General features: G+C 37.1%; 1 long non-coding RNA gene across 1 annotated transcript in view; it reads left to right on the top strand.

Annotated features, from left to right (window-relative positions):
- The window catches only part of LOC139790364 (uncharacterized), a 52,657-nt gene that overhangs the window by 1,785 nt on the left and 32,049 nt on the right, over positions 1 to 18,823 (top strand). Inside the window, exon 2 of the long non-coding RNA XR_011723467.1 lies at positions 12,554 to 12,598. This is a non-coding gene — a long non-coding RNA (uncharacterized lncRNA). The remainder of the gene's footprint in view (positions 1 to 12,553; positions 12,599 to 18,823) is intronic.

The raw sequence follows: 18,823 nt of genomic DNA, 5'->3' as shown, positions 1-18,823 counted from the left end.
AAAAAAAAAATAATAAAAAATTGAACAAAAGCTCTATAAAGAGCTAGTTTTGTGCTAAGTATATAGAACACTGACACGCTGTTCCATGAAAAACAGGACTTCGCAACTTGATTTCAATAAAATGTCATGCCAGCAGTCATGTTGCTATTCTGTGGTTTAATACATGAATGTTTCCATCTTAGAGAACACCCCAGGGGAAAAATTATTGTTGGTATTGTAATCAAAGTGGTGGAAGTGAGATAGAGAGCCTTCCTCACAGGGAAAAAAAAAAAAAATAATAAAAAAAGCTGTGTTTGACAGTACATTACAACTCGAGTATGGAGACTTTTCTTTCAGACATTCCATACACATGTCACAGACTCCACTGATGCCCTTTGCCTTCTAACCAGCCCATTGCTCTTGGCTCAAATTTCATCCTACGGTTCTGTTCAGCAACAGATCCTCGAGGGTTCCCTGTTCCTCTCCTTATTTTGTGCTTCTGTCACAAACCACTCCCCTGTTTAAGAGCACGAGCAACAATAATTTAGAGCAACTTCTAATGTCTCAAAGCTAAAAAGAAGTAATGGATAAATGAGTTTGACATGAGAATGCAATATGATTTTTCATGCTGGATAAGACCCTCCTTGTGGGCTTCCACAGGTCTACAGAAACACCATCATAGTTAATAGATCTACTGTGGTAATCCAAAATTTGTCTGACTGAAAATTTTAACATGCAGTTCTGAGAAAACTTTGATTTAGGGAATGCTAATCATCAAATGATACCGTAACTGGAAGATAACCTTGATGATAGTGGGGTTGAAAAAATGCTATCTTGGAACAAAAGTTTCAGATTATACAGGTTCCAATTGTTCTTGAAATATGAGTAGAGAAGGGGAAATGAAGCCTTGTAGCACATTAGGAAGGTCACTAAATACAAGCTCTTGTATACTGTCAGTGGAAAGCAAGGCTGAAGTTCTAGGAGGTAATCTATCTGTTGTCTCTGAAACAGGAACTGTTATCCTAAGAGTCTGAGATTATAACATGCTGGATAAAGTAGTTTAAATAACTTAAACTTAAATTCTGACGTTTTTTTTTTTTTCTCAAAAAACCTCTAAAAATACTATCAAAAGGCAAAGGATAATGAAAGAATAAAGTTAAATCTGTGACTGGAAGAGTTCTATTCTGTAGTTTGAACAGAATTAAATCCACATACTGTATGGTGTCAAATGGCTGGAGAAGCAAGCCATTTCCTTATTTTATCTGTTTCTTAGCTATATCTACCTTCTTCCCCACCTCTTTCAGGTGAATAATTTCTTTCAAGTCTATAATATGATTTTAGCATGCTTTCCTAAAAGTGACTACCAGCATAACTTCCCTAATTGGTCAGATCAGTGTCTTGTCATTTCTAACATTATATTCTGGAGTCTTAATAATAAAACAATAATGATAAGGCTTCTGTGAGACATGTTTCTCCTATTTATTTCCCCCCAAGGATCCCTTCTACTTGCTGAAATATCCAAGAGTACAAAGACATTTGTGGCAAGAGGATGGATATTTTAAGAACAAAGCAGTATTTCAAACCAATATTTCAAGGCATTTTAAGCAAGGGTGTTTGCTTCCCACTTTGAGACTCTCTGTAATGTTTTGCTCACTAGGCAGCTCTATGCTGAGAATCCTGGAGTGATGTGAAGGTAAGCCTGGGCAGTCAGATTTAGGCTAAAATCTGCAGTGCAGTGCTTAAGAAATCTTGTAGAGCATATCCTTCTCAGTTCCAGAAGTCTCTATTTTGTGTTTTCTGGAAAAGAAAATTCCCATCTGTTTGTCTCTCTTTCTGAATGAAACCACTTAGCTAGATCTGACTGAAACGTTGCAGGGCAGCAGTGCTGAAAGCTTGAAACTATGGCTGTTTGAACAAGTTGTTATTTTAGCCTGAATAGTGGTTGCCAGCAAATGTATGACCAGGGTTGTCATACTTGTTTGTCATCCTAACAGTTCATGTTCATTGGCAATAGGACTAATCGAGTTTAGTTGTTGAATAACGCTTGAATATTTTTGACTCCCTGCATCTCTCATTCTTGTTTTTCCCCTTTTCCACTGCACCTCATGGTTTTCTGAGTCTTCTGCTTTCAATCAAGAACTTCCCTTTACTCACACATCCTGCTGTTCCCTCTTCTAACTCAGGGAACACAAAAATAGAAAAATAGAAAAATTCTTCACTGATCAATAAATCACCTGCCTGTTTTTTTTCCTTTGCATCCTGTGTTGCCTGTGTAAAACATTTTGATAAGCAGTTTGTTCCCAGGTGATTAAATAACATTGCTTTATCTTCAGGTCTGAAAAAGACTGGTTACATAACTATGTGAGGACCCATTTTCCACAGCTTCTTTTTTTTTAACCAGAATATATTTTCTAGAAGAGATGTGATACACTCACCATGCAGAACCACTTTGGAGGGTGATTTTTTTAATCTTAATTTCCGTTTTTCAAGTACAGATTATAAAATTGCAAGTACAGTTTCAGATTATAAAGTAACTTGTTGCAGTACAAAAAAATCAATTTATAGTTACATAAAATGCAGAACACAAATATTTTTTCCAGAACTGCAAATGTCACGGTTGCATGAATATGACTTCCAGCACATAGAGCCATGCTGAAATTACAGGCTTTGAAATTACAGCCCTGTGTGCAAGAGGGTTGTCACACTGTGACAATTGTGATTGTGGGGAAAATGTATAGTCACCAAAACGTGGAAGTTGATGCCATATTCAAAGTATTTGCTCTCCATTCCCTGTGGAGGAAATCCTAGGTCACTCTGCACATTTATTAAATGGGTGGATTGGGGGATGGATGGGAGGGGACAATTTATTATGACACATAAGCATCCACATAGAGAAGAGGTTTGCCAAATTCCTGCAAAGGCCAAAGTGACCAGGAAACAGGTTGCAGGAGTGACGTAGAGGAAACTTGGTGGGGCTGCACAAGCAGAACACTTAGTGAGGAAAAGCAAAATGCCAAAGTTAGCAGGCAGGAGGGTCTTTCATGTGCCACAGAAGAGATTTTTTCCCTTCTGCAAATTCAAAGTGATAACATTAGCAGACAATATGACTTACCTCTGCTTCTCCTTAAGACAACAAAAGCCTATTTGCTGGTTTACAGTTGGTTATCCTGTTTTAAGAAGCATAGCCTGTTTCCTCTTTCTTGTCCATAGCCTGGAATCCAGAAGCTGCAAGTGAAGCTTCCTTTGCTATCGCTTAGTGCAATCTGTTAGAATTTTATGCTAAAATGCATTAAAGTGGGGGAATACAGTAACCAAATTAAGCCACTGCATGCCTCCAGACTGAAGAAAGTATGGCATCTCCTCCCTTCTGCTGTGCTGTTTGATAATCTTTGATACCTGCAGCCAGAGAAGAAATAGAGCTGATTTCTCATGAATGCTGCATTTGTGTATAAATTGTCATTTATTGAGTAACACTGGAACTAATATGAAATCTTTAAGATTTTCTCAAATTGTTTTGGAAGTGTCTGTCTTGCTGTAAATTCTCTTTCAAAATCAATCTTTCAAATGCTTTGGCTCTGACCAGAACTTCCTTCACTGTGCTCATGTAGCTTTTAAAAAGGGAGAGTTATTTGAATTATCTACCACTCATGGAATCCAGCACAAGACTGTATTCCTGTACGTACCCCTATGCAGTTTTGTTACTTGCTTCAGAGGGTGGCACACAAAAAGTTTAATGTGCCTTTAGGGATTGTCATTAAAGTTTTGTGCATAGGTGAATAACACTTTTGTAAATATACAAGGGTTGTAGTGTTTAATACAGGAATTTTAAAGGTTTTCTGTCTCTGTCTATATTAATTTTTTCTCTGAAACTGCAATTTTTCCAGGAATGGTTCCACTGAGCAAGCATTTTTTTTTTATTTTCTTTTAAAATTTATTCCCTTTTCAATCTAAACCCATGTTGAAAAAATTTAAAATAATTTTTCAAATGCTTTTATTTCTTTTCCTGTTGTTTTTTTTTTTAATATATTATTGAAGTCAAATATTTGCAATTAGGTTTAAAAAAATTGTAAATCTGTCACCATGGAAACCAATGTTTTAAAAGTCCAGATGCCAGAAGTTCTTCCTACCTGTGACATGTCTGATTCATTCCTTTATTTGGTGTATATTGTAAGGTCAACAGGGTTGGACTAAAGCTATGAATTACAGTATCTTCAGCTTTGCTGGCAATGGAAGGTATGACACAAACATTGTAGTATGCTGTGCAAATGACAGCAAATGTATTTCTGTGCTTTTGATGTTCATTTTTAAAGGAAAAATAATGTGGTGGGATTTTTGTATTTTAAGCTGGTAAGTTTGCATATATGTCATATATACTCCTGATGACCAAAAGGTACCTCTAAATTATCTGCTCTGTCCTCCTGTCACAGGTATTTTATTTATTTTGCATGCCATTGTTAAAGTTTAAGTGTTACTTTGGTTTCATTAATTGAACAGTTTCTGAACACAAACACGTTTCATATCAACACGTGAAAGGCAGTGAGAGCATTGCAGCACTTGGCATTTGAGTTGGAATGGACTTTTAGAATTCATCTGATCCAGCCTGCTTCTCCAAGTAGGATTAATTTCACACTCAGATCAAGTTACACAGGCTTTTTTTTGCTTAATTTAAAAAATCATCAGGAATGGAGAATCATCCAACTTTCAGGGCAGCCTGCTCTAGTGTTTGTCCATCCTCCCCAGGGAGAAGTCTTTATAGATGTCTAATGAGAATTAACCTTTTGCAACTAATCTTTGGGTGTTTTTTTTGTTTTGGTTTTATTTATCCATGTTAAGGGACAATCACCCTTGCCCTCAACTTGAACTGTATTTCTTATTTAATTTTTTCCCTGTCTTTAGCTTTTTTTTACTGGTGATGGTTAATACAACTTAGATTTGTGTCAGCTACATTGATTGAATAAAAAGGTTCTTTTGCAGCCACAATTCTTCCCTCATGAAGGCAGATACTGTAAGTAGTCAGCTCAGGGCAGTGGATGGAGAAGGAAAAGGACTGAGCTCTTTGGAGCTCTGTCTGTATGTACATGTGTTCAAAGGATGTTTTCCTTTGCATAACTCTCACACAGTGACACCTTATTCTTGACTCATACTCTTACTCTTACTCATACTCTTATTTTGCTACATGGGGAAAAGTCCTAGAACTCCTACAACAAAACATGTTCTTCATTCTCCGAACTCCCAAGTACTTGTCAGAACCTGAAAAGTGATCCCATACCTGGATCTAAGTATGACATGTTATTGCCCATCTGAGGGTAGAAGTGCTTCAGTTCTCTACTTACCATCATTTTATCTCCTGTTTCCCCTGCCTCCTCTGCATGCTTTTTCTTATCCCTGTTACTCTTGCAGTCGGGAAAGAATTGTTCAAGGCAGAAGAGGGGGAACTAATTTTTTTTTCTCACCAGAAGCTACATCATGATATAAAGGGATGCTCTGAATACTTCAGCAACACAATAGTTTTAATTAATTAATTGACTGATTGAAAGAAACAACGTCCCTAAAGACTTAACTGTGAAAGGACTTGTAACAATATGTTTGAATGTCAATTGGAAATCCTTGAAATATTTTCCTAGTTTTACTGAGGATCTCATTCAGTGTTTAGTGCATTATACTGCAACAACTCTTATGAAATCTGGCAGAACAGTGTGCAAAATGGAGAGTAAGTTACTCATTGTGGAACTGGAATAATTTTTCCAAAGTGCTAGTGCTTATTTAAATTTGTCCCTTAAAAAGGTACTGTGTAAAGACAATGGCATTGGCAACGAAGTATTATGTTAGCCATTCCAAAAGGAGAGTCTTTAGTTTCACCAGATTTCTTTGCCATGAAGCTTTTACATAGAGCACCTTAACTTCCTCTTCAAAGTCTTCTGCAACAGATGAGAGCAAATGACAATGGTTTCAGGGTGACAGATACTGAAAAGTACAATGCACATTTCTGTGGTGTGCAGCTAAACCTCTGTTACTGGAGTAAGAGAGACACTTGAAGGATACGGAATATTTTAGCAAAGTGTCATGAGTGTCCTTTTTTCAGTCCCTTCACAATACTACAACATGAAACTTGTAAAAATTACTAAGGGGCTTAAACTGGAGGGAGGGATCATTTAAAATATTTGATCCTTTCTTTCATGTTCATACAGTTTCTTTAGCAACATAGAAATTAAAGCCCCTGGGAAGTACCTCACAAGTTTTTCTGCACTGGTGTTTACTAAGCAGAACTTCATGAGCTTGATAAATTAAGTGCAAGCCTGACCAAGGATAAGAAGTTTAATCAAGGAACTAGAACTGACAAATCCTCATTACCATAGATAACTGCCAAACAGTCAGTGTTCTGCCTTTGCTCTACTCGACAGATTTAGTTTAGGAAAAGCAAGAAGAAATACTTCCTAAAAAAATCAAGAGGATGCTGATTATCCTTTTGAAGAGATAACATTCAGAGTATGGGAGTGATAAAGGTGGAAAAACACAAATAAATAACCTCAGAATTGCATATGTGGGATCATGTAATGCTTATTTATTAGCAGTGTGAAAAGACTTAAAAAGACAGAGCTCCAAGTAATGCCGCGTGCATTTACTTGGAGTCTGTTTCAGTTGGACTGGGTTTCTCAGTTGTAGGTGGTGTGTGCAGCTTCCATATCTATAGCTTCACACTTCCTTTACAGATTTTTTTCATGCTGGATAACCACCCCGGAAAGATTATTTCCATCTAATTTTAACTTAATTTAATGGCAGAGGGGAACAAATACGCAAGAAAAGTTTAGTCCACATATAACCCCTAAAATTAGGTGTTATTTTATGTCAATAGTCATTTTAATGAAAAGTTGTAAAACAGTCACACATGTGAGACTACGATTAAAATGTGGCAGGTACAGGCAGCAGATGTACTACTGTTCCCATCTTGGTTTATGAACCCAAGCTTGGACAATTCAGATTTGCATATGCATGCTACAGATTTAGACTTTCACCGTACAGTGTAATGCACCATAGACTGTGCAAAATGTTATGTCAGGATACTGAAACCTACGTAACTGTAACAAGGCAAAGTTCCTCCCCTCACTCAAAAGTGCGTGACTTGGCTACAACTGTGAAAATCCTGAAGCATCCTTTGTCAGAGTCAACATGACTGCAAAGTCTCTATAATTTGGGCAAATCATAACCAGTCCTGTGTGTATTGCTGAAAAGTTTTAGTAAAAGAGTCACTGGTTAAGATAAAGTGCTGGTTTTAACAGTGTGCTGTGCACATCTGCAGACACAGTCTATTATAGGCAATGCAATGAGTGAACAAAGATTTGGTGTTACGGATTTAAAAATCAGTGTTGAGCAGCTTAATATCATAGGTCATAAAACTCAGGGAAGTTACTTACATCAGAATAAATATCCTGTTGCATTTCAGCTAAATGGTTAAATAACTGTGTCTCCACAAAAGAGCATGGCTATGGCTATGTGTTACAGCTCAAATAGAAAAAAAATCATTGCATTCAGTAGAAACAGGGTATCATTTTAAATAAATGAACAAAAGGGACACCAGACATTACAGGTTTCTATGGAACAGCTGGTGGGATATTTTTTCATTCCCTTGTGAGATATCTTGAGGGTGTTCCTTTCTGCTTATTTCTGCTTATTCTGCCTGCACTTACTACTTCTCATAATTTCCTTGTGGTTTTTCTTTTTTTGCTTTAACCTGCAAGCTGAAGGAAAACTTAAAACAAGAGCTGTCACTAGTGAAGTGTCCCTTTTGCAACATCTCTATTAAGTCAGAAAAAGGTCTAGATGATGGGAGAGGTTTTTAAAAGCACAAAAGGTATTTGTACTGAGTCAGTGGGAGTTGCATGATTAATACTCACTCCTAGTACAATTTTTCTCCTAGACAATTTTTCTCTACTCAACAAAACACATGTATGCATCTGTAGATATTAATATTACTATAATTTTGGTGCCTATAGTAAGAAAATTAGGCCTAAAACCTGGATACGCAATTTAATTGAAATTAAATTTCTACCAACTAAATTATTATTTACATATTATATATATATTTTATATATATATTGCCGAAGCAATAAGATGTAATATATAATAATATAATATATAATAATATATATTATTGCTACAATTTATATAATATATATTATAAATATATATTATTATATATTATATATACTATATAATAAATAATATATATAAGAATTATATATATTATATAAATATATATAAAAATAGATATTTTATCTATAAATACATGGTTTATTGGTGCAGTAAGGGTACATGTATGGAAGAACTACTGTCACAAAAACAATTAAATTAAATCCACTCAGATGAGGCCAACATCCTTAATCTGCCTTTTCAGAGCAGATAACTTGAGGTTTGAAGAGATTATGGAGTTACTTAGGGTCATAAAATGACAAAATGGCAAAAAGGGAGGAATAAGAATAATTCTTACTGGTTTGTACTTTCTCTGATATTTTCATGAACATCAGTCATCATACATGACTTCAAATTTATTGTGAAACCTTCCTCTGAAAGATAGGGCTTTGGGCCCAAGTTACATTTTAACTCCATCCACAGTCAGATCTTTCTCTAGTCAGCCTCTTAACACCAATTAACTGATGAGCAGCAACCGATGCAAATGACATCACTCTTACATTTTTCCACTCTTTCTCGTTAGTGTAGTGGAGAAAAATGTCATCAGTTTTCTTGTGAAGTCCTGTTTTTCACCTCAATGTGTCTTTCTGAACAGACAAGCCTGGCTGCCTTTCTCTGATGAAAGGCTTTAAACTCTTTGACAAAACTTTCCCATTGCTCCCCATATTTGAGAGTGGCAAGATATCTTCATCACAGAGCTTAAAAAGAAGAAATGCCTAGTTACTCTAGGTGTGGAGAAATAGCAGAATGGAAGTTTTGTATAATAGGTATCTTTGTACAACGTGCCAGGGACTACAGGAAAGATAGAGATTTTGTGTGTGAGCATGTAGGGATAAGAGAAGTGGTAATGGCTTTTAAACTGTGCTTGGACCACACATTTACATTACTTGATTTCGGTTTTGTACCCACTGAGGCCATGTTTATTTCTCATGCCTTATCAACATCATGACATCGATCATTAGCCACCGGTTTGCATAAGTACAACCTGCAGACAAGCAATCACCTTTAAGATGAAATTCTTCACTATGAGGTGGTGAGATGCTGGAACAGGTTGCCCTGGGAAGTTGTGGCTGCTCCCTCCCTGGAAATGTTCAAGACAAAGTTGCATGGGGGCCTTGAGCAACCCAGTGGAAGGAGTCTCTGGCCATGCAATGTGTTTGGACCTAGATGATCTTTAATGTTCCTTCCAAACCGAACCATTTGTGATTCTATGATTAATATATTAGGATAAGAGAAGAAAGAAATTGGATTTTAAAATACAACAAACAATTGTTTTACTCTTAACCAAATCCCACTGTGATTAAGATGTATTTTAAACTTTCAGAAGTTCATAGAGCACTTTAAGTCTTTGGAGTTATTGCACATTGCAAGTCTTGCACATTGCAAGAAGAAAGCTGTGACTCTAATGAAAGTCATGTGCAAAATCTTTTAATTTTTTAATGTTTTTTGTCTCCCTAGGTTAGAAAAAAGTAGGCTTTCTGTATATGATTCTAAATAGTTACGTATCTTTCTTTTAAACTATTATTCTCTATGCATCTTTTTTATACTACTACATATAAATTAGAAATTATTTCATTCCCCAGTGGTGCAACATCAGCTTATTCCCTTGCTGAACAATGCACTTTGATAGTTACAGACCTTGAGCACCAGCACAAGCTAACAATTAAGCTGCAAGTGTTCTTCAGTGACTAAAGATCAGCAGAAAAGCCAAATGTTAGTTGACCTGTATACTTCCCCTCTGAACAGCAAATAGCAATCCATGTAACACAACACATTTTCCTTAGAGGAAACTAGTCATAGGAACAAAAAGGCAATGTCAATAAAAAAGGTACGGCTAAGCATTTCGTAGAATCATAGAATTGGCTGGGTTGGAAGGGGACCTCAGAGATCAAGTCAAACCCTTGATTCCACTACCGCTGCAGTTACCAGACCATGGCACTGAGTGCCACATCCAGTCTATTTTTAAATATCTCCAGGGATGGAGAATCCACTACTTCCCGGGGCAGCCCATTCCAATGCCTGATCAACCTCCTCGGGTAAAGAATTTTTTTCTAATATCCAACCTAAACCTCCCTGGCACAACTTAAGACTGTGCCCACTTGTCTTGCTGATAGTTGCCTGGGAAAAAGAGACCAACCCCCACCTGGCTACAACCTCCTTTCAGGTAGTTGTAGAGAGTGATGTGGTCTCCTCTGAGCCTCCTCTTCTCCAGGCTGAAGAGCCCAGGTCCCTCAGCCTCCTCTTCATAGGATCTGTGCTTGAGTGCCCTTCACCAGCCCTGGTTGCCCTCCTTTGGACCTGCTCCAGGACCTCGATATCCTTCCTCAACTGAGAGGCCCAGAACTGGACACAGGACTCGAGGTGTGGCCCTCACCAGGGCTGAGTACAGGGGCAGAACCACTTCCTTGGACCTGCTGGCCACGCTGTTCCTGATACAGGCCACGATGCCATTGGCCTTCTTGACTACCTGGGCACACTGTTGGCTCATGTTCAGCTTCCTGTCAATCCAGACTCCCAGGTCCCTCTCTGTCTGGCTGCTCTCCAACCACTCTGTCCCCAGCCTGTAGCGCTGCATGGGGTTGCTGTGGCCACTTGATACTTCTTGATGATACTTCTTAGCCTCAAATATTTACAAAGGCTACAACAAAAATATATATATTGGTGTGTTTGATATTCATATGTATCTTCAGAGCAGTTTGTACTGTGAGAGAGCACCAACCAAAACCCTTAAAAATTTATACAAAAAGCCAGCCCAAATTTACTGGCTTTTATGTCAAAGACCAGTATACAAAGAGAAAGATTGCTGTAAAAACTATAAAGCTAAGTATTGATTTATATCTAGTAAGGTCCAAATTCTGGCTAGTGAGACAAACCATAATTTCATTTTGTCCTTCATTTTGTATCATTCTGCAATGCAGGCTTGTGTACAAAATCAAATTAACCCTGCAGGTATGGGAGACCTATACAACTCCTCATCCTCTGGCTGCCAGGAAAGGTCAGTTGCTCTAAGAGAGCTCTTTATCTGTGGTGCAGTTTGGTGAAGTGGCACGCGTATTCATTCTTTAGTCAAAAAGCTGATGAAGTATGCTTAAGATGCAAAAAGAAGGGGAAAACAAAAGAAAATAAAGGAAAGGAAAACAAAGGAAAACAAAGGAAAACAAAGGAAAGGAAAGGGAAAGGGAAAGGGAAAGGGAAAGGGAAAGGGAAAGGAAAAGGAAAGGAAAGGAAAGGAAAGGAAAGGAAAGGAAAGGAAAGGAAAGGAAGGAAAGGAAAAGGAAAGGAAAGGAAAGAAAGGAAAGGAAAGGAAAGGAAAGGAAAGGAAAGGAAAGGAAAAGGGAAAGGAAAGGAAAGAAAGGAAAGAGGAAAGGAAAGGAAAGGAAAGGAAAGGAAAGGAAAGGAAAGGAAAGGAAAGGAAAGGAAAGGAAAGGAAAGGAAAGGAAAGGAAAGGAAAGGAAAGGGAAAGGAAAGGAAAGGAAAGGGAAAAGGAAAGGAAAGGAAAGGAAAGGGAAAAGGAAAGGAAAAGGAAAGGGAAAGGAAAGGAAAGGAAAGGAAAGGAAGAAGGAAAGGAAAGGAAAGGAAGGAAAGGAAAGGAAAGGAAAGGAAAGAAAGGAAAGGAAAGGAAGGAAAGGAAAGGAAAGGAAAGGAAAGGAAAGGAAAGGAAAGGAAAGGAAAAGGAAAGGAAAGGAAAGGAAAGGAAAGGAAGAGGAAAGGAAAGGAAAAGGAAAAGGGAAAGGAAGAAAAGGAAAGGGAAAGAGAAAGGAAAAGAAAGGAAAAGGAAAGGAAAGGAAAACGAAAAAAGTTTGTTTACAAATACTTCTACTTCAGCCTGTCAGATCAGTTTTGAAGAGATGCCCCCTGATTTTGTCTGCAGTTTTTGAACTGAAAATGTGCTGAGGGAGACATGATGTCATTTACACATTTAATTACCTTGCTGCCTTGGCACATGAGATTGAAACTATATCAAAGACATAATTTTCACCCACAAACATCTGAAAAACTGTGCTTTCTTTTGTTCTAACCAGGCAAATGCTAGGCTGGTTTTTAGACACATTTTAGGAGTATTCCCCTTTCTGCAGGGAGTGTAGAACTACCTTCCCAAGCTCTCTAGCTGTTTTCTTCTAGCTTTCTACCAAAATTCTGGAAATTCTTTGTTTCGGTAATTGTTTTGTGAGGGGTTGCATTAATACACATGGGTGTGAAAGAGATGGTCTAGGAAGTGTAAGAAGCCAGCATCCTAAGATGTTTTGTCTATGGCAATGAATACACAATTTTTACATGAGAAACTGGAGATAAATAACTTTTAAAAATACTATAGCAGTATCTGATTACTGGGAAAGTGAAAAAACCCACACAATTTTGTGTCCTAAGATGATGCATTTCCTTCCAGTTACTTCTTGGCCTCCTTGAAGTGTAAGAGAGAATGCGTGGCAAGGTAAGGAAAAGGGAGAGAAGGATTTTAGAAATGTCTGCTAGAATCATGTGTAGAACTTTTCAATACTATGGCACTTTAATTCCTTTTACAGAAGGGTGGGGTATGTGATCAGGAATGGATGCAATGTAGTATGGGTTGGGAATGGAGTGGGGTGGGGAAATGACTGCTTAGCTAATCTGCGAGTCATCACATCACATGGTCCCCATCACAGGATTTGCTCTGTTTCTATTAGCATTTCAGGGGTGGATGAATTGTCCCTGTTTGAATACTGCTTCATCACCTTCATCCCTATGTTTAGACCTCTTACTGTTGTTTACATCACTGCAATAGAAAGAAGCACACAGGCCATTCTGGAAGCTTTGTACTTGTTGACCATCTTGTGAGTATGTGTAGGTCATGATATTTGCCCTGGATATGGTGATCTTTCAGTGATCACTACAGAGCTGTTAGCCTTCCTTGCTCAAAATGTAAAATGAGAACATTTTTTAAAACTTGACTTGGCTGTTGCAATCACTTTGCTTTCATGATTTAGCTAGATGGCCACATGATTTCTGTGGCATCCATAAACAGCAAATTTCAAAATACACTTGGATGAACTTTGCCATTTGTAGTCTCTGCATAACTAGAAAATAATATCCTAACAACACAAACATCTTTTATCTCCCCCATAGCCATGGTGAGGAAAAAGCATGTTTAGCTGTTTCCTAGCTAAACAGAAACAGAGAAATGTGCATGTAAACCAATATTTCCATTTCTGAGCAGATTACCTTCATCTTCATGAGAGGAAGAAAGAAGAGTCCTTTCGTTTAAAAGTGTTATTTTAAGATCACAAAAGATAAAAGATGTCCATGTAGAATAGTTCATGAAATCACCATGTCATTAGATCTGCCTTAAATGGTTAGGAATGTCTTAAATTTTTACAAGACAATACAGATCGTGGGGTGTGAGGCATGAAGATTTACATTTGTGAATATAGATGTCTGTACCATAGTAGGACCATTTTCCCTTTCTTATCTCATGGGGTTTTCCTTCAGAAAAAAAGGATAAACCCAGCCCCATGGTTCCTCTGCCAAGAAACAGAATCACAAAATCACAGACATCTATCCTTCCAGCTAGGATGAGGTCAGTTATCCAGTTTATATCCTCTCTCCACAAGTGTTCCTTTTGTATCCCTAACAAAGTGTCTTGCCTGCACGTTCATGAGGGCTGTTATCTTGTGCCACCTTAGAGCGCTTTGAGTAAGACTTTGCACAAGGGAAACCACCGCTGAGCACTTGTGTAATTTCACAGCAATTCAGTAACCTTCTGGTGGCTACATTGCCACCAGGGGCATGGTTTCTTTCAAGGCATGATATTACTGGTGGTTTAAAGGATCCTGATGGCTTGGGACCAGATCATTATTGCTGTGACAGAATAGTAATTTTTCTTTTTTTAAAGAGGTGATGAACAATTAATATACTGACATTCACTTTCCAGTGAGAATTTTGAAAATTATATTATTAGGCCCATGATCCTTCTGAAAGTGGCAGAAGACAGAATCAGACTCTGATTAAAAATTATAAAATCCAGAAGAGTCAGAGTTCATGTTGAAAAGCTCTAAAACTATTTTGTATTTTGGGATAAATCAATCCATAGATTATTCAGATTTAAAGGCATATATAGGTATGTAAGAGTAAATATGAAATCTCCATTGCTGAAGAAGTTTCCAAAATTTTGTATATTTTTTCTTCAAAACAGGAATATATTATTCTGAGTTTTTAATGGGGAATTAGTAACTTTCTCATAATGTGATGTATTCTTTTTGAATATGAGCTTCACAAGTGTAGATTGTCATTACTTTATATGGAAATTTCCACTCATTATCAGCAATATCATTTAAAAAATAATTTATTTAATTTCCTTACATGACTGAAAATACAGTGTAAATTCTGTCCGCTCTTAATTAGCATTCATAGAACAACTGTTGTTCAGGAAGTGCTCACTATACGAGAAAATATTTTGGACAACTTCACTTAAAGACTCTGCAGTTTTAATGGCTAGATCTCCGTGTGTTTAAACATCTAACCCTAGCTATATAAGTTTAGTAAAAGAAGGGTAGTACCACTATGCCGAGAGTGCTAGAAGTATCCAGGTAACCTAAATTTTACAAGTCAACTATGATAGTACTTAGTAAAAAGACATCCATGTGGATGGCACGGCATGTGCTCATGCCATGCTGGCCATTCTTTCTATTAATCATTTGACAGAGAAACTTCTGTCACTAGTTTTGCTTTCCCAGAGCCTGAGGAATGACTGAAGAACGTCCTCTGTCTTTTTTTTTTTCCTAAATGGCAGAGTGTACACTGGTGGTGCTGTTGTTACAAGTTTGTGTAAATAAGTTTTTTCTTCAGTAGGAGGAACAGCCTGCTTGGATTCTACTGTGGGCTCATTGTCTCCAAAAGGCTCTTTATGGAAGGTCTAAGCTCTCCTAAATATCTGCTTTCCCAGTAAGCAAAGCAGTGAAGATTTGTGTGTCACTACAGCTGCTGAGTGTATTGATGGTCTGAATAACTACAAGCTTTATGATATCACCTACATCTTCTTAACTGTTTTTTCCAGTATCTACTCAGCTCAGGACAGGTAGGAGTTGACACACTGCAAGGAAAACTGACAAAGTCCATAGAGAGGCCATCACCTTGTTCCTCTACCTCTCCTTGCTCCTCGGTGGCTGCTACTTTTGAAATTTGTCAGAGGTCTAAAGGAGGTTCAGAAAAAGTTATAACTTGCAGGATGGTACTTTGTACAAGCTGGATCCCATTGGGCTGTGAAAGTGGGATATTTGCAGAGCAGTTACTTCCACATACTTGCCCAGCAGAATGCAGAACATCCTTTGGCATGTGCATATGTTGCATGTGCCTGGACACATCTGTATGTGAATGTGCTCTGATCCAAGACTCTTTAGACAGAGTCAAATCCCTGAAAGTTTCAGAAAATTGATTCTTCAGGCTTAAGTTCCATTATGAGTAATGGAAATATAATAATAACCAATCTTCATTAAGTGTTTTTAAGTTCTTGAATGCTGGAGATGACTTAAAACTTCCTTGTAATAAGAGAGAATCCCATTACAGTAATTATTAGAAAAGAGAAATTTTTTTCCTCATAAAACATACAGTCTCATTGTGCATATAGCAAGATAACTACCAACTAATTACACATCCCACAATTAAAGAATCAGGATGAAAAGCTCTATAAAAATGGAAAATATGATTATTGCTTTGGGGTCATGTACCTTATAATATTAAAAGCAAACCATATTGGTTTTCTTTGATTCAAAAATTATTTTGTGTTTCAAATAAATCATTACCCTCATAATGACAAAAGATATGAGCATTATATTATGTGTACAGGTTTTATTCTGCTTATTCTGTTTCTTTGGCATCAAGGATAACAAGATTTTTACATCAGGAGTAACAAAAGTTTACATAATTAGAGGAAAAGTTTTAAATTATGATTTGTGCTAGTTCACTCTTTGATTCTCTTCTAGGTAATCATCCATACACTATATGTTGCAAAAAGAATGTCTAGCTACACATATATATTAATGCAAATAGTCTTACACATGTAATTTGAGATTTGAAAAATCTGTATTTAAATGTGGAATTTTGTGCTTAGGAACTTATACATCTTTTATCTTTTAAGTCTCTCTTTGCATTTAATTCACATGTCCTGTGGTTTACAAAAAGGATGAAATGATATGGGAAGAAGAGATATTATGATAGAAGATGAAAAACAGATATGAAAGGGATAGATTTCTTAATTCGATAAAATCTGTGTTCAGCTTTACTTTGAACAAGACATTATTTTGTGTACATGCTTTCTTAGTAGTTTGCCAATAGATAAACTCCAAAAGTGGATATGGGAATGTTAATGAAATGAAAACAAATTTTTGAAATTTTCAGAGTTGTTTTCCATACCATCAAACTGCTGAGCAAGGTTTCTACTTGTCTTAGCATTTACCTGTAATGATACGCCTATTTCAGGAATGTCTTTCATTTAAGAAAGTGACACTTTTTTTCTTACAGGAGAAAAAAAAAAAAAGTCTGAAGACCCCTGTCCAATTCTGTTAAGAGTTTTGATCTTTAGATGTTCCAGAAATTCATGTACTTTTGCAAAAAGGAAAGGGAGAAGAGCAAACCTGGGAAAAAACGTGTTTTGTGAGAATACCTTTTCCATCACGGTTTCACCACCCAGTCAGAAGCCTGCCATGGATGAATCAGTTCCTGGCAGAAGTTACAATAGCCTGGAGGATGCATTTGTTTGAATTGTCTAAAACTGTTCTAGATGAAGTTCCCAGACTGCTCATCACCCTTAAGTGAGGAAGAAGTGTTCACCCAAAATACCTCATCCTGTCTTAGAATTCCCACTGTCTTCCTTGATTTATATTTCTGGGCTATGAACTCTGTATCAGGTAACATGCATACACTGGAGGACAAAAAAGTGGATAGAAAAGGCTGCCCTGTATTGATAGGAATTCTGCTGTGGCTGACACTGTTTGCCAGAGACACGTCTCTATTGAATTGATGGACATTTGGCTCTTACAGCTAAAAAATTATCATTGAAGGCATCCAGAAAGTGACCTATCTGAAGGATAGGAAACACTTTTCCAAAATAAATATCTTAAACATAACCCCTCTGTGTAGTCTAAAAATAAACTGTTACTGGGCTGCTCTAGCCTACAAGCCTGGATATAATATTGTCAAGTTCTTATAGTACTCTGGGAATCATGTGAACATTACTTGTTATGGAAATCCCTCACCATGGGAGGAATATTGTGAGGAACCCGCATTTCTGGTCTACACATATGCCATGAGATGTGTGGATCCAGACTGGGTGCCGATAGTGCTTTTTAAAGCAGTGTGATCTACTCTCCTGTGATGCACACTCCAGGATGGTGGCCTGGGCAGCTCTCACCGTTCCACAGTTTCCTTCTGTGTAAAACACAAATATGAAGTCTCACTTCCCTTGTGGAATGTGTTAACAGAGTGAGGAAAAAAATGTGGTGTATTACTGTGCCTGATTGCTGAGTAGCTGTGACTGTGCATACAAAGTGGAAGCTCCTGGCATTTGCCAGTCATGTAGATTGTTTCTTTAATCACAAAGCAGGTAAATCCTAAAGCTAGAGAAAAGTATTCTGAAAATCAGCATATTGTCATGCAAAAGTTTCATGATGATTCATGATTAAAAGAAAACTGTTTTGCATATTTTAAAGTGGCAATTCAGAAAGCATTGTGCTGAACCTGTGTAAGAAAGCCAAATTGATAGTCATGAGAAAAAAACCAACCACCTTCTAAAAATTTTTAGAAGCTACCCTGAAAGCACACAAAAATGAGCGAACTAGACCCTGAAGTTTGATCCTGTTCTGTGAGGTACTGAGCATGCGTTAAATCTTTTTTTTTTTGTAGAAGCTGACTATTGCTCACTAGACTTGCCACACACCCTTAACAGAAATATGTGAGCAAGGGAGTATTTTAATACAGTTACTGTAACCTAGTGGACAATATAAATTCAGGGATTTTTTTTTTCTTTTAAAATTTGTCCTGTTAAATCTTTTTGTGTTGGAAGTGGTGTTATATAACTCCTCTTGGAAAATATTTTAAATATTTAAATTATATTTATTAACCAAACTTTATTTCAATTATTTTTAACAATTTAAGTGTCTCCCTGACTACATGGTTTATTGAATTTGCTGACAAACTAAATAAAAAAATGCCATCAGTCTTTGCTTGCATAGAATTGCTGTATATTATGCTGTGGTCTACGATATTCAGTCCCTACTGAAGAATATTTATGGCTCCAGCACCAGAGCTGTAGAATAGGCATGAGCAGTAAGTAGGATGAATATATATGAAAGATGGGGAAAGGAACGTTTACATACCCTTGTATTTTAATACAGCAATGGGTTTTTTATAAACAGCATTTGCCATGAGAAAAATATAGTTGTGCCTGATTCATCACTGCTATATGTTGAGAAAAAGTTCTTTCAGTTTCTATGGAGTAGTTGCATAATTCAAATACAACAGAAAAATTGAGGAATACAATAAAATAATGTGTCTAAGAGCCCCGACTACATGACACAGCCTCTGGCAATCCCTTCTTATCATGCTGAAATAGAGATTTCTCATCAAAATTTTCATTATGTCAAATCTTATTCTCACTGCTGATGGAAACTTATGCACAGATGAGAAT

This window comes from Heliangelus exortis, chromosome Z (assembly GCF_036169615.1).
Source record: "Heliangelus exortis chromosome Z, bHelExo1.hap1, whole genome shotgun sequence".
In the NCBI taxonomy this organism is placed as follows: domain Eukaryota; kingdom Metazoa; phylum Chordata; class Aves; order Apodiformes; family Trochilidae; genus Heliangelus; species Heliangelus exortis.
Note: the sequence above shows the minus strand (reverse complement) of the source record. Positions and strands in the feature narration are given on the sequence as shown.